The sequence below is a fragment of the Manacus vitellinus genome, unplaced genomic scaffold, assembly GCF_001715985.3.
Source record: "Manacus vitellinus isolate BGI_N305 unplaced genomic scaffold, ASM171598v3 scaffold_15_pilon, whole genome shotgun sequence".
NCBI lineage: Eukaryota > Metazoa > Chordata > Aves > Passeriformes > Pipridae > Manacus > Manacus vitellinus.
In genome coordinates this window covers 3,391,755-3,408,361 of record NW_021939122.1, presented here as the reverse complement: position 1 = coordinate 3,408,361, position 16,607 = coordinate 3,391,755, and the positions used below count along the sequence as shown (strand labels likewise).

The following is a 16,607-nucleotide window of genomic DNA, read 5'->3' as shown; positions in this document are numbered from 1 at the left end:
GCTTTAAAAATGAGGAGGGACAGGTCCAGACCACTCCAGCTATAAATGCTTTCTGTATATCATTGCATGGCACACTTGCACTCACCAAACTCAGGCTGGTGGTAAAAATAACCCTCTCTCGAAGAGCAGACGTTAAGTTATCTACTAGGGCTTCCACCTGTTAACATTTTTCAGAGAGGGGCCCTGTCTGGAAATAACTCTGTATTTCATGATGAACTCAATGTGCTTTGCTGGACAGAACCAAGATGTGACTCATTGCTCTGAGCTGTGTAAAGATGACATCTGTTTCAGCCATGGAGGCTGAGATGTCCGATAATAGACAGACATCAGAGGTGGAGCTGGAAAGAGACAACAAAAATCTGGACTCTTAAGGTTTTTATTTCACCCGAAATAAATGTTTGTGCGCTCTGTGTAATCTCAGGACATTTGTCACAATAAGGAAGACATCATAATAGGAACAGCAGGCTCTGCTTTCTAGAAGGTAAGAAAACGTTTGTCTCAGTTTCTCTGTTTAAGCCAAGCTTCTCCCCCCTGCTGTCACAAGATCATAACAGTAATCACTGGGATAGTCACACTTGCTGATCACTGTGATTCGCTCCTGTTCTTGCATTACAAGTCCTGCTCTCAGGTTATTCTCAAGTTACCTGCAAGAGTTTTGGGAAAGATTTCAAGATGTGGCAGGGAGGGAATGGACATATATCAGGACAATATTTATTAAAGGATACTCCTATGGCCCTAGCCATCATGATACTAAATCATCACATCAAATTAAGCAGATGGCTTATTACTGAAACAAGTCAACTGTTCCCTGTACTGAGCTCCCAGTTCCTGCCTGTCTTATCAAGCTTTTATGAATTTACAATTTTTAAATTGAATGAAATAACATTTTAAAATTTACATGAGGTATATGTATATATATAAAACATTCTCTGTTTTTTTTCAGCATTATGTCATGAGATTCTAGAACTCCTTGAGTCAAACTTTTCTGAGTTTAATCATTATTTGGCTATTGGGGTCATAAAATCATGCATTTAAATATCAGGAAACATACTAACAACAGCAATTCTGTTTAATGCAGAGACTGCCATTATCATTGAGAGATATGACAGACAAAGTAATTACAATATTTTGGATAACTGTGCACTAACTGTACACTAGCATTGTTCTGCAAAAATCAGAAAAAAAGGTGCAGTACAAGATAAGCATCACATGATGAGTTCTTGCTCCTGACCTCATAACACTGAAGGTAAGTTAAATGTATATATACAGAAAAGAGCCACAGCAGTATATAACCACCATTTATGAGATATGCTGTGAAAAGTAATTGAAAATGTTTTGGTTTTTACATAAAATATTCCCTGTCAGAAAGGATACAGTAGGGAAGAAGAATTTTTTATCTTAGGATGTGGCAGCTCAAGAAAATTTCCTAGCAATGTATAACAGCAAGAATCAAAAAATCACTAGAGAGAGTGTAGTTTAGCTGCACACAATACAGTGAGGACAGAAGACTAGGTGGAGGGCAGTTTTGACTGTTAACAATTCAGAAGCTACACCACGACAAAGTGAAGACTGTACCAATACACAGGCTCATCCCTACTCCTCATATCATGTTTCCTACAGTTCCTAGCAGTGTGAGCTCCTCAACATTTCCTCAGCTTGATACCCAGCAGTGTAACTGCTGAGTGATCTTCAAGGGCCCTCAGTGCTGTACCAACCAAGACATACTTTTCTAGGAATTTTAACAGATGTCCCACTTTCCCACCTTTCATTTTCTCCCCCAAAATAAGAAACAACCTGCAACCACTGATACACAGTGGTGTCAAGACAGAATAGCTTCCTGAACTAGTCTTTAACATTGTAGGGAAAAAATAGCAAGTAAAACTTCAGAAATAATTCAGTCCTGATATATGTACTCTTTCACAGGGGCAGAGCATGTCAGCACAACAACAAACCCTGGTGAAACTTCTTTAATAGATTAGCCTAAGAGAGATACAAGCATAATATTTTTGTCAATAGATAAAGGAAAACAGAAACAAACCAAAATTTTAATATCTCTAGCAGCTCTTCCCCCAAGGCTTTCCTCAGGGACAGGACAGTCCATCTGGGCATGCACCAGTTACACAGTCAGTGATAGCCAAGTGAAACAGAGCAAGGAAAAGGGATTCTTCTCCATGTAGCTACCACATTCTGAAGAATTTTCTTCTTGTATGACTTACATAGACAAAACAACAGAAATCCAGGTCTTTCCAAATAAACAATGCAAAATCTCTGACTCAAGGAACTCTGAATCTGCATTTAGTTTCCCACAGAAAAACAGCAGCTTTGTACTTCCGGTCTGCCTGTCTTATTTCAGATTACAGAAAGTATTTTCACAGATCACTTAGTGGGGTGAAAAGTTAGGATTTGATGCTACAAGATCCCAAATCTGTTTTTTCCACTAAGGAGAGCCTGTCACTGAGTTCTCAGTGAGAGCTATGAACTGTTCCTGTATTTCTGAACAGATTAAAGGGGATCAGTTTTAAAAGGGGATTTAAAATTAGCTTTCATGCAAGTGATTTTTACTCCTTTTTAAAAATTTTTACTTCATATATATATTTTGAACTGAGAACTCCTGTCTTGCTGACAATGAGTTTCACACCTTGGGGTGTTCCTCTTAAAAACTTGACTTTGTGTCACAGCCCACGTTGCAATGCTGCAGACCATTTAAAATCTAAGGCACTCTCTCATCTGGAAACCACAGGGGCAGCTCCTGGCGTTCCTGCACAAGGTAAACTCACAAGAATAAGGGACAAAAAGTTGTGTGAGCAGAGATTACACCAGGATTGAGAAAAGCACCTGTTGGCTGTCTCTCTTACAAAACAGGAAGTTTCCTCTACCTCAGTGTCTGCAAATTTCCAAATAAAGACAAGGTCTTTTTGTCTTTGCAGATGAGAACACACAAATATAACAACAGTTTACACCACCTTACTGACTTTTCCATGGTAACTATATGCAATTTCTACTGCAAGAAGAAATATTTGTCTTTCTGCTAGTTTTCTGTGTGCTGCTTGGTATGGCCAATTCTTCAGCAAATAGAAAATTAATATTGTCCCACATGAAGTGGGCAGACTATTCCTAGAATTACTAGGAGAAAAGGCACAAATGATCCGCTAGGAAAAGTTTACAGCTCTCCTCTGTACGTTGTGACAACCCTATAAACTGTTAACAAATGGGCTGCACTGTGCTTAACTGCAGTTGAGGCACTTCCTGTCAGGGATTTAAAGATAACCAAGGGAATATGCTCTCCTCTCAAGAGAATGCTAATAGCAGTTTTTTAATAGTAATACCAAAAAGCATGCTGGAATACCACAGACTATATAAATTCTGTCTGAGAGGCCCATATGAGCTGCTTGTCATCTCCCAGAGTGTCTGAAAGCTCTGCAGACTGGAAGACATTTTGGAAGATGTCAAAACTCATCAACAACACTCATGACTGAATGGATATTTCCCAGCTTCCATCACAGTTATAAAGCCTCCTATACATTACGTGTTCCTTTGTGGATCTTTGCAAAGGTACCTCACCCACACCAAGCCCTGTGCAGTTTGCTGACCAGTGAGACTGCACCATGTCCACCATATCACTTTTCACTGTGGTCAGACACTGCTGACCACATCTATTGGCTGAGCTACCTTGAACTTCTACAGTAAAAGAAATTTATTTGCTTCAAGAAGTTGAATTTGGTTTTAAACAGGCTAAGTCATGTTCAGAGTGTTTATGTACATAGTCCTAAGGCAGCTCCTGCTCTGCTTCACAGCTCCCTTTGAAATACCCAGGAACACCTCTGGACTTTCAAGAGTGTTTAAATCTAGACTGAATGTGTTTGGGAATAATGTGCACATATCTAAAAATATAATTCTGATGCATTAATTCTGGTAATGATAAAAGAGGGAAAAAGGGAAAAGAGATTTTTTTTCCAGGTCTATTTTTTTCCCCCTGCTCTATTAAAATAGGTGTACATTCTATTACTTAATTCAGTGACACGAGGATTTCAGCAAAGATATTTCTTTGTGTATATGTTCCATCTTTTTCTGGTCCTGTTTGTATGTACAACTAGTATCTTACATTAAGTATTCTCCCACATGTTCAAATGTTCCTATAAACAGTTGAAAGATATTCAGAAGTCTTACAGTAGTATAATTTACAGAGTAAATAAACCACCCCATGTAAGAAAGCTACAACTATGCCAAACATTTCAAGAATGGGAGCATGGAGAAAAAGAGATTGCCAAGACATAAGCAGTATCACATCATCTCTATCTGAAATCTAACTCCTAAAGTTAAGAATTCAAGAGAATGGATTCTCAGCTGTGTATATTACTGGAGCTAGAGAAGTTAAAAGAATTAGCTTAGAACATCCAGAATTGGCAGTATAGAACTAACAGTGTACTCTGTGCTAATTCAGAGCTGTATCCAAGACCACTGGCTAAAACCCGTGATAGCATTGAACTGGGAAACTAATTCTGAGACCACCTCTTAACACCTCTGAGTCTGTTAACACTCAATTGTGTAATTACTGTGTTCATGTCAAATCACATAAAATAAAAGCACATAGAAACAGTGCTCTCAAATAGCTCAAAAAGAGGCAGCCACAGACTAAGCCTAAAAATATGATTTAGCAACTTCCAGGCATTACTAAAGAATGAAAAAATGTTTATTTATTTTCTGACAGTCTCAGTTCCTTCTTTTCTAAAATAAGGACTTATTCCATGCCAGCCTCAGAAGAGAGAACTACACATTAGCTAATATCTAACCCATCCTTTGAAAAATACAGTGCTGAATGAACTTGCAAAAAGCATCAGTAGATATAAGTAATACCATTATATGCAGAGAAAACAGATCATCCACAACCATCCAGCAGATAAATTGATATTACTATTCTGCTAAACAATACCTCCAGTTACTTTAAAACAGTAATTTTTGGCAGCAAAAAGATAGGAGTATTTACTGTTGATAATCTCAAATAATGATGTTATATCTGTATTTCTTGCAGACTACAATGGGAGTTTTGTGAGCTCAGCAGTTTTGTAAGTCCAAATACTTATGAATGTCATTTTGCCAGTATGTGAATCATGGGGCCTGTAAAATCCCACCCCAGTGGGATTTTCATGTGTAGGGGAATCCATATATCTAAATTCTGACCCAGCACTATTTCATGTCCAAAATGAGTTACAGGTTACAAGAAAAGTGTGGAGAAATTCACTGCCACATTACTGGGGTGAAAAAAACCCTGGGTGAGAATTCTAAGTAGGGTTTCTTACATCTTCTTCTGAAAGTGTCAGGACTGGTCACAGTCTGATTGGACTTGAACAGGGCAGTGGTCTGATCTATATGACAACAGCTACCTTCCTGTGAAAATTCTGTCTAAGTATTTGTGCTCCTAGGAAAATGTAAATAGGAAGTACTTTCTGTTTCTTATATCAAATAAAAGTATCTTTCTCTGCTTCTGGAATACTAACAAGTCTGAACTTAGTGTCACTGTAGGGTGTTAGCTGGGAATGAAAAATGAGAAAGGAGAAACATCCTGGAGATTTTCATGAAGCTCTGGAGCATTCCATGCATATGGGAACATTTGCAGTAGCACTAGCAGTAGTGCCAAATTACCTCTTCTCACTGTAAAAGCTACATTCTGACCACAGCAACTGCAAGAAAATACATTTCTAAGGTGTCAGCTGCCACCTGTTTAATTTTGTAGGCCAGGGGGGCAGTGACACCTTGTTTCCTATGTATTGCCCTGCTCAAAATTCAGTCTACAGAGAGCAGAAGGGGAAACAGCACAGTAGAAAGAAACAAAACTCCTTTGATTTTGGATGAGGTGGGAGAGCCACACGCTGGATGTGGAGCAAAGAAGCACAGTTCTCCATTCTGCAGTTATTATCAGCTGCAGGGGTAATTCCCTGGAATGCTTCTGCAGTGTCTGTATATTCAAATGTACTGAAAATAAGCCATAACTTAAGAGTATTTAACATGTTTCGTTGTGGTTCAAAGCTGATTGTAGGCCATTATGACCATTTTAAATATAACTCAGTTTATGTTTACATGTACTTTTAAATCATTTTGTTATCAGAAAAAAAACCAAATTATTTTATCATTGGCTATTTCTTTCCTTCCTCTGTGACAGAGTTGAACCTTTCCTAAATGACTCTTTCCAAATGGATGCCATCATTATCATAGTTTTCTTCTCTTTTCTCTTTTTTATTTTTTCTTCTCTTTTCTTGTTCTATTTTTTCTTCTCCTTCTTTTCGTTTGTTTTTCTGTTTTTTACATTTTTTCCTCTTTTTTTTTCCCTAATATATTTTGGCAGCTTTAGATGTTATTACAGAACAACCAAGCCTGGGACACTATGGACAGGTGCTGGGCAAGATTCTTTACATAGCTCTTCTGTGACAAGGCACCTCAACCCTTGGCCTCTGTCAGCTGCTGTTCTTCTGGTCCTGCATCTATTAGTGATTTCTCCCTCTGCTCCCTGCATGTCCACACTCCCTCTTGTTCTGCTCCCAGACCTTACAAGTTCTTGCCTTTATGCAGCTTCTGCAACTACAATCCTATACTGGAGAAACTGAGCAGAAGCTAAACTATGCAGATTCAACATGTTGGGCTGTTTATGGGTTAGGTGGACTTTGCTTTTTTTTGTTTGTTTGTGGGTCGGGTTTGGTTGTTCTTTTTTCTTGGTTGTTGGTTTGTTTGTGTGATTTCTTTTTTAGTTTTACTTCTCTTAATGTTTTCTTAGAGACATAAGCCAAGGTCAGGTCTGGGTTGCAACTCTACTCCTTCCTATTTTGTAGGTGATGAAGAGAGCAGAATGGCAGCAGTCTGGATGGAGTAATTTACAGTTCCTCCTTCCCTCTGCAGTGGTGCAGATTGCTGCACTGTTCAGTGTGGCCTGCTGGACTTCAATGCATAGGCCATGGTCCCCCTCTCATACAGCACCTCTGTGCTCATCTGCTTGCATGCACTAAAGCTTTTGTGAAAAAAGGACACGGGTCACTCACTACTATAATCAGCATATCTGCTTTGGAATTTTGTATCTGTATTATTATTATTTCTTAAAAATATATTCATGGGGGTTTTTTGTACTCATTTTTTTTTGTTTGTTTTGAAGAAGACTAATGATACTTGTTTGTTAGTGTGGAACGGGACATAAATTTTCTTAAAGCCTAAACACAAATTCACAAATCCAAAGATCATATTACCTGTTGTGTTACCCTGTTGTTCAGTGTCATTGGGCATAATAATCTCTCTTTCACAATCTGTGTAAGAAAGACATCACACAATGCCATCTGCTCCTGCACTGGCAGGTCTATTTGTGAGACGTGTGGCAATTTACATTCATACCTCAGCCTGGCATTGGACACCCAACGTGCAATCAGAGGGGTCCCCACAGTGTTGGAGCTCTTCCTACAGCCACTTGAAAGGCACTTGCTTTTGGGGTTTGAGTCTTGCAAATCCATGAACCATGATTCTCTTTCTACTTCAGATATTAAACCAACATTGATCCTGTGTACTTTAGTGAAGGTTACTGTGTTATTCCCAGCATTTTCTCAGCTGCAAGATTTGGAAAGCAACTTTGCCACAGTGATACACTTGTAACCATCAAGAGCCACAACTAGACCTCAGAAACACATTGTACAGAGCCTTCCTGACAACAGCTAGTGGAGCAAACGACCTTCCCTGCTGATACTCACATTTGGAAATACATTTAGTGATATTATTTTTAACTCTTCCTGAAAGTTATAGAAGTACTGGTTTCCTACAGCAGCAGAAGGAAGCTGACATCCCAAGGGTTTTGTGCTGTGGACACATGAACTGTATAAACTCAGACATGTGTGTGTGTGTGTGTAATTTCTTAAAATATTTTGCTTCAGTTTAAACCCACATTTTTTATCTCCTGTAATAGTAATTTGAAATTAAAATATAGAAGGCATGTTTCCTTTGCTAAAAGGAAGTCTATGGTCACTGTCATTTCATGGACTAAATAAAATCTCCTCCTTTCTTGAAATCTCTCAGATACACAAAGCAGTCAGAAGAATGCTTAGGTGATGTTCCCAAAATAAATTTTCTCCGTCTCAGTCCTTTGTTCAGAATCTGTTTTCTTTATCTCATTTTCAGATCTAATTTTCCCAGGGTTTCTATTGCATTATGTTCTCTCTGCCCTTGCTCCCAGTCTCCAAGAGAAATGCAAACCTAATTAAAGACATATGGCATTTTTAGGCTATGTTAGTTAAAGATATTTAGATTGAAAATAGGCCTGCAGGAAGCCATGGGAAGTTGTTTCCAGGCTTGGTTTTTCAGAAGAGAATTGTCATGAGCATACTCCCAACTTACATGAAGGAGATGTAAGGAAAATATTTAATAGAGTGCCATAATTACTGTAACCAGTACAGGCTGGGATCTGGCCTGCTGGAAAGTAACTTTGCAGAGAAGGACCTGGGGGTCTTGGTGGTCAACAAACTGTCCACGAGCCAGCAGTGCCCTTGTAGCCAAGAGGGCCAACAGTATCCTGGTGTGCATTAGGAAGGCATTGCTAGAAGGTCGATGGAGGTGACCCTGCTCCTCTCCTCAGCCCTAGTGAGGTCACATCTGCAGTGCTGTGTCCAGACCTGGGCTCCCCAGTACAAGAGAATCATGGAGCTCCTGGAGAGGTCCAGTGGAGGGTGACAAGGATGATCAAGGGATTGAAGTGTCTCTCTTACAAGGACAGGCTGAGGGAGCTGGGCCTTGTTCAGCCTTGAGAAGAGCTGACTGAGAGGGGACCTCATCGACATACACAAGTACCTGAAGGGATGGGTGCCAAGAGGATGGACCAGGCTCTTCTTGGTGGTGCCAAGCAATAGGACAAGAGGCCATGGGCAGAAACTGATGCACAGGAAGTTCCACCTGAACATGAAGAAAAATGTCTTCACTGTGAGGGTGACTGTGCACTGGAACAGATTACCCAGAGAGGTTGCTAATGGTGTAATTTAGTAGCACTCCTACTAATCTTTCACTGATCACACAGTAGCTGAATCACTATGACTCAATTTTAACATTACACTCCTAATTTGAGACTTGTGACTTGAAATCTAGGAATCCTTCCCACTACAATTTGCATGTGACATCTTTATTTTGGCAGTAGTAGTAGAGGAAAGGCATGAAGGCACACAAGAAGTTGTCTAGAACCTGAAAAGTGTTGATGCTTTTGCCTAATGAGATATAAATAATATACTCTCATACCACCATACCACCTTAAAGAAACTCAAATTCAGTTGTTGTTCAGACGTCAGAGTCGGTTCAAGACGTTTAAGATATAGTGCAATCAAGTCTCTTTTGCTAACAGAACAAAGGATACTTCCTTTAGGCAATTTGAAAAGAAAAATAGAATCTATTACCCCCACCTTCACCTTAACAGTGTCCCAGGACAAGCATCCTGTCTCTTTCACAGCCATTCTTGCCTGACCTATGCCAGAAAATTCATAGCTCTTTCCCAAAGAGTAGGGAAAGCAGCCTACAAATTATTTTCCTTCATAGAAAGCCCACATCCATGGGCTTTTCTCATGGCATTTCAATTTATAAGACATTGACTCCATTTTTCTTGTTTGTTACTAAAAGCCAGCTTTATCTTCATGCTAATGAAAGGTCCTAAACCTTGTCTGTAATGTAGCCGACAAAGACACCATTTACAAAGAATTCTGTAAACAGTGGCCCACTAGAAAAGTGAACCACTTTATATGCCTCTACTCTGTCAGAGTTGCCCTTGCTGGTTTGACTCCATACTCCTTTGGCCTGTAGGCCACTGCTCTCTATGTGTCTGGCTGATACACAGCTACTGCTGTTCATGGAAATCAGAAGCCTCAAAAATCTGCAACAGCTAAACAAAATTGAATCTACCAGGTAGTAGAATCTTTTGAACCTCTACTTTCTTGGGCCTATAGTAAGTGTATATTAAAAGCTCTTCCTAAGCCTTTGAATAAGAATTTGCAGAATATGAGGTCTAAATATTAGTGAATTTAGTTCTGTTGAGAAAAACTGTTCTGGCAGAATTTCAAACAGACCTGGCACTGAGCCCCACTAATCTTCTATTAATGTTCTTCTTATGAATCTTCCTGATAAAACTGTGAACCCAACAGATTAGTATTGGCAGAGCCTGGATACACATTTGGATTTGGAGTAAGTGCACTATTACCTGCTGAAAAACAGAACTAAAAAAATAGCTGCACTTCTGTTGTTCAGGTGGCCCTAGACAGTTAACACACAAGAGTGCTTCTCTCTGCTATCACAGTATTTGTATTTCATTCCCTCACTCAGACTGAAGCATTACCCTTCTGAACAAATTCCAAAAAGCTCATGTACTCCCAACTATTTTGTCCCTTGCTGTGCTGAGGATGGCTTCCCAGGCTACTACGGCCGCTTCTCTTCTCCCGTATTTGGAAGCTGGCCTTCAGCATGGAGATCCCTTGGGGGTTGCTGTTTAAATTCCAGAGTCACTGTTGCACATTACCATTTCCTTCAGCTGATGTAAATCAAATACAGCATGAGTGAAAAATGTGAGTATAAGCTGGGCAAACTGCTTGGTGAGGGGAACTGTGAGGCATGCAGAAAGTTTGTCTCAGGACAAAACGTTCCACGAGCACAGCGTGCTTTGCACAGGGGGACGTTGCTGAGGCCATTGCCCCTCCTTTGGCAGCAGTTTGCACACACTTCACCCCTGTGTGCCACACTGAATTGGCAGTGCTGGCACAATGTACAGCAGTAAAGAATGACACACTCACATGGAAAATACTGTTGCCTGGCATCAGGGACATTTTTCTATACACAGAGTCCAGAACGTACACAGGAATTTTTGCTTCTCATCTTCCAGCAGCTCCAAAACAGCAGAATTCAAACATACCCTAGTTTAAAAAAATGTTAATCTTTTAATTAATCAACTGTTGTTTTTTCTAAGTGGACTGAAAACATGATATTATATGGAACATAGAATACCTTAAATAGGAATGATTTTGAAATATTTTAACAGAACTAATAGTTTATAGCTAAGTTCCTTTAGGATAGGATTTATGAACTTCTCATTGCTATCTCTGAATACTTGCATGGCAATGTCACCTGTGTAATGGGCAAAATGCCAGTCCACTAACACTTGACTCCTACAGGAAAGCAAGGCAAAGCACAGAGATCTTCTCAATGGGTAAGAGATTCATAATTTCATACTTAATAGCTATGACTCTGGCTGTAGAGGAGACTAAGAGAAAGATGAGCACATTTTCAGGATGCTTCGAACATATTCTAAAACAAATCTTATGGACATATCATGTAACGAGGACAGTTTTTTCAAGCCCAGAAGTGTAGCACAAATTGATGTAATTCTGGATTCTTCCCTTTGCTACAGGATAAAACTCTCACTACAATCCTGATGATCTTTAAACTTCTGAGTGGCACAGCTTTGAAGACACACTGCCCTCTCTGTGACACCACTGCATTTTATGAGGAACAGAGAACAAAAAGATTCACAGAGCAATCTTACAGTGAGTCCTACTGAATTTTCTGCAAGTACAAGGTCCAATTATATGAAAATAACTGCAAGTTCAGGATTTGGGGGGAGGAAGAAAGAATTATTTTTGCATTAGGTTAACTGTCTGTATTGTAATTACTTGAAGCTCCTCTGGGACACATAAAGAGTTTTAGTCAAGATGTATTAATGAATATGACACAGACAAGACACTCAAAAGTATGTAAAAAAAAGTACGTTTATTCTGTGGATTTATATCTCCACTGTATATGGAGGGAGTTCATCAGTATATACAAACTTTCAGTGCTGTCTAGCAATTTATCTTCTAAGTTTTGTCTAATTTGGCCATTTAGTACTTGCTGATGTCAGTAAACTCCTATATGTACTAATATATGGCTACAAATCCTTAGCAGGCATACTAAATCAGATAATTATATATGCCATAAAGAATCCATGAAAATGATAAGGACATTCATGACAATCTAGTTAAAAGGCAAATACATACAGGCATATATTCAAAGAGTTCATTATTTTTAGATATAGTGCTATTTAATTTTAGCCAATTTTGGCCAGTCTTGGCTTTGGTTTTGCGGTGAGTTTGAACATAAAGAAAATTGCAAAGACCCCTGAGCCTTTTCATTCTGCTGTAGGGAAATAAATAACTTTTGGGACTCCAAACCAGCAAAACACTTAAAATTTCTGACTAATCTTACACTTACCAATACACACACGCTTTAATATTTTAGTAAAAGAAATCTAATATGAGGAACTATTAGGAAAGGAGTTGATACGTACAAGCATCTAATATTACAAGACAGGAAAAAAGCCTACAGAGGCACTGATGAACATGTAGTTGAAAAAAAAAGGCAAATATTTCATAGGTCATCTTATGGGCTGAGTTGGATACAGGAGTCCTTGAAATGGAATTGAACATAATTGCATGCAAAAATACTTAATCAAGAACTGATTAATCAAGATGCGTTCTTGCAAAGTAGACAAAAAATTGTGAGACCTTACTTATCTCAATTGAGATCTGTTCATTTCAGTGCAAAGTAAAACAGGGAAACCTTAAACTGATCGACAAGAATAATTGAAATCAGCCTTTCCCTTTTTTAAAAAAATGCAAAAAGTTAGTTGCCATGTCTCAGCTGGTAGATGCAGCAGCTCTGTAAACCGCTTGAGGACAAGAGTTTTACTGCTCTCACAGAGTATTTTTTTGGAAAGGAATCATGGTGCAGCAAAGGCCATTTAAAGCTGAATGACAGCCTCCACATGAGGCTTAATAATCTTAACTTAAACTCATTTAACATCTTCAGTTTATTTGCCTCAATTTCCCTGTGTCTGTGTGTAGACATGATCATAAATATTAACCAAAATCATTATTGATAAAATGAATGTTTAGACTATTAAGATGGCCACCTACTGTGAATCAAGCACTTGGATTGTTTACCAGGTAGTTAATTATATTGACAAGCTCTGAGCCAGCATACATATACTCAGAACACAGGCTGGCCTGGTGAAGTTACACTGCCATGACACCTTAGTAATCTGCTCTGTCTTTCCTCTGGGTTGTCATTTCTTGGGTGTGAAATTTATTCCATCTGCCCCAGTCACCTGCACACTAGAGCTATCAGTACAGTAGTACCATTCTACAACAAATCCATGATGAATTTAGAGTTTATGTTTAAGGTAGACATTACCACAGAAAGAAAAAAAAATCTTTTTTTTTTAAGCTTCAATCATCCATTGCTTACTCCTTAGATGACACAAAGTTAATGCTTTGATAAGAGGGAAGTGCAGAACATCCACTGACCAACAGTGGCCTCCAATCCTCCAGAAGCTGATAGAAGAGACTCTAAACCTTAAATTTCAACATATGCTTACATCTTCACAGGACCAAGACAGTAATACAACCCAGTTTATGCAATATATGAATACAGCATTTCTGTAAATTTTCTCAGGCATCTAATTAGCTGTTACTCAGGAAAATTAGAAAGTGGTGTAGTAAAGGAACAATATCAGGTCATTCCAGGGAAAAGTAATTAATCACAGCCAAGTGTATTTGCCTAGAAAACATAATTCTTCTCTGCTGAGGTATCTAATACTGAGAACAACTGCTGTAAAATGGAGGCTAGTGCTTAGAGCTAACCAGACATGCACTTCAATGAAGTATTAATACTAGCCAAACACCTTATAATTACAGACAGCTGCAAGTTCATGAAGCTCTTTGTAAATAGTTCTGTTCCACCGCTCCTGCCCCTGGCAGCTGCAGTGCCATGAACCCTGAGCACAGGATACAGGGCTCTCCAAAAGATGCTGGGGCAGAGGCTGCATTGCAGCTATGCTTTCTGTAAGCACAAAGTGTCCTCCCTTTTTCTACCAAAGCCTATTACTTCTGTATTCATACATCTCACTTACTTCAGTGGAAGGAAAGAGAGGATTTCTTTGCTTCGTTAAAAGACGTGTGAGAAAAGGAGAATTTATTTATCTGGTCATCTGGGACAGAGAGAAATTATGGGCCTAAAGACAATGGAGATTTTCATAAGCAGAAGAGTCTGCAGAAATGGGTTTAACTGGACTCACCTGAGTTCTTATGACATACTAAAAGACATGGAAAGAGTGTCTTAAAAGGTAATCCTTTAATTCAAACCATATTAACTTATTTGAGATGCTGGTCACCACTGTCATGCTAATAATAGATATTACTTCTTAGCAACACTAAGATTTTGGGTGTGTGAAAAGGAAAGGAGGTTCAGCATTTCCTCTTTTTCTTTCTCAGTAGGGAATCCATTGTTGCATGTGTAATACCACACTGGAAGAGGACAAAAGAAAGCATACATTTCCACCTTGGGTTCAATTAATGGAAAATATCAAATCTGTCATTACTTTCTAACCACCTAGTAGGACCTGATGAATTAATAAAACTGTATAACCTGGGGAAGCAATCTCACAGTAACAGTAAAATTAATGTATAATTATAGACTGAATTGTGCAAAGGGCAAAAGAAACTGAACTTTTTAAAAAAGTACCTGCCTCAAAGCTGTTATTCATGTGACATCAATGCGACAGCTGTGAACACTGCAAAGGAAAGAGAAAATACTGTAAAGGTAGTACATAAGAAGAAGAAAAAAAACCCCCACTTTACAAGTGTTACATGTATTGCTGTTAATTGCATGGAATTTTGCTGGATGTGGCTTCACAAATTAGGCAGCAACAGCATGCAGGAAATTTCAGTGATGGGCCTGCAGTACAGTCACATAGTGCAGACAATAAAATTTGATTTCTGTATGGGTAAAAATGTCACCATTATAACCCAAATAGTAAAACAAACTCTAAATACCAACACATATTTTGGCCCTGTAGGTAAGCAAAGTTTCAGAAGGCCACTAAAAATTTCCATCTGTTCTATATTTTACTTTGCCTGTAGTAAGTGTACCTATTTGAATCACCAAGTCAGCCTTTTATAGCGATTGGATATCACTTTTTTTCTTAAGGACATATGCACACCTATGCATATTTCAGGCAGAAGTCAGTACAGTTGATCCTAAACCTAAAGCAATTATATTTAATCAAAGAACTTAGCTTCTGTACAAGTCCCACAAATTACTAAATACATGGTTTATTAGGTCTGCACAGTTCCACAAAACAGAATTTACGAGATTATTATTTCATTACATAGACTAATTTGCTTTTTGTAATTCCCAGCTCCAGCACGCTGCTATCCAGAAGGATTTTTATCCGTGCTCATTATTACTGATACATAGTATGCAAAAGAGGCACTGCTGAGAATGCATATACCAGAAATGGAAGTATCTGCTATATAGGCAATAGCAAACAACAGAAACTACTCTTAGAGTGCACAGTTCAAGTAACTTAGTACACTCAAGACTGCTGAGAGGCTGATATTCCAAGCATGTTTTGCATGCCAATAGCATAATTTGATTATGTTATCAAGCCTCCAGGTATACCTCTTTCTGAACAACAGGAAAATTAGTAGTATGACTTCTACCATTGCAGATTCAATAAATACACACTCACAAACACAATTCCAGTACACTAAAAGAGAACAATAACAAAAAAATTTAAAAATTCAGAGGTTTGGCTAAGATTTCTAACCCTATACAAAATCTGTTATTCTTAACTCTTCAGGCCTACAACTTGTAACTGTCCCTGTAGCTCCAACCATGACAGCACTGGTATGAGAAAGCACAGAGACAGATCCTTGAGCCCACGCAAGCCTTACTGACTTAATTGCTCTTTCTATATGTCCCCGTGTCTGCTGGTAGGACCGGCTGTGTTCAAACACTGCACAGAAAGAACATTGTTTGCTCTGAAGCATTTTGGAGTTTAGCTTCACCTAGCCTGACAGGAACATTGATTTATAGCTTAAAATAGCAGAACAAGGACGAAAACACCTAAAAGTCAGCAGTAACTTTTGAAACCTAATTCTGTGCTCGGATTACCAAGGAAAGCAACAAGCGCAGACTGCAACCTTATAACTCCTCACTCACATGCTTTATTCTATTACCACGGGCGCTGCCCGTGTCACAAGAGACTCGCCGGAGGGCGGGCAGCGCAACGCTCCGTGAGGGCTCACCCAGAGCTGCGCCGGGACGGGCGGCCGTGCTCCCACACGGGAAAGCGGGAATTTATGTTCCCCTCTGGCTACGCCTTGTACTCCTTCCTCCGACACCACGCCGCTCACTTAAGTTGATTTAAACGAGCTCCCGCACCCGTGCCGGTGTTACCACCAGTTAGAGGGGTAAAACCTAAGGCGAGGTTCGCTCTCCCACTACGTGACGCCCCGGCCCGCACCGCAGGGCCGCCGCCGCCTCAGCGCTGTCCCGCCGCGTCCCCTCAGGCTCAGAGTGGACACCGCTCCCCACCTCAGGCGGGAGGGCAGCGGGACAGAGGGACACCCCTCCGTACCTCAGGCGGGGCGCGGGCGGAAAGGGGCGCCCGCCACCTCTCCCCACTTTCCCTCTGTGGGGCGGAAGCGGTCGGGACCGCGCCCCGGGCGTTCCGCACCGGGCCGGCTGCGGGCGCTGAGGGGAGAGCGCAGCCCTGCAAGGAGGGGCGCGCCCCAAGC

The 16,607-nt window shown here is 39.8% G+C and overlaps 1 long non-coding RNA gene across 1 annotated transcript; it reads left to right on the top strand.

Annotated features, from left to right (window-relative positions):
• The first annotated feature begins 210 nt into the window (after positions 1-210).
• Positions 211-7,140, top strand: LOC108639009. The gene is made up of 3 exons (XR_001920198.1): positions 211-481; positions 5,030-5,063; positions 6,822-7,140. It is a non-coding gene; the product is annotated as an uncharacterized LOC108639009 (long non-coding RNA).
• The last annotated feature ends 9,467 nt before the right edge of the window (positions 7,141-16,607 follow it).